Below are 459 nucleotides of genomic sequence, written 5' to 3' on the forward strand. Positions count from 1 at the left end.
GGGCGGGGGTGAGGGGGTGGAAAAGCAGGGGGTGGGGCCGAACCTTTGTCGCCTGGAGGCTGGGGGAGGGGCGAGCCGCGGAGGCCCGGAGGCGGGGGTGCGGTGTGGTCCGCGGGGGCGGGGCGAGGGCGAAGGGGCGTGGCCGAGCCGGGACGCGCGGGGAGGCCGGGCAGGGGAGCGCGCGCAGGCTGGGTCTGGCGCCGCGTCTCCCCGAGCCCCGGCCGGGATCCGGCCTCGGCGTCTCCTCCTCTTCCTCCTTTAGGCGCCGGCCAGGGAGCGAGGTCCAGGCGGCCGGGCGCCCCCGGGATCGTGGTCCTTGATACCGAGCAAATCTAGAAGTGGCTGTTGCATCGCGACCTTTTGGCAGCGCTCATAAGCCCCTGGCATCTCCATCCTCGCACTCCTTCTCTGGGAGCCCCAAGCGGAGACCCCTGGGTGAGGTTTGGATCCGCAAGCTGG

The sequence above is a fragment of the Physeter macrocephalus genome, unplaced genomic scaffold (genome assembly GCF_002837175.3).
Source record: "Physeter macrocephalus isolate SW-GA unplaced genomic scaffold, ASM283717v5 random_114, whole genome shotgun sequence".
Lineage (NCBI taxonomy): Eukaryota > Metazoa > Chordata > Mammalia > Artiodactyla > Physeteridae > Physeter > Physeter macrocephalus.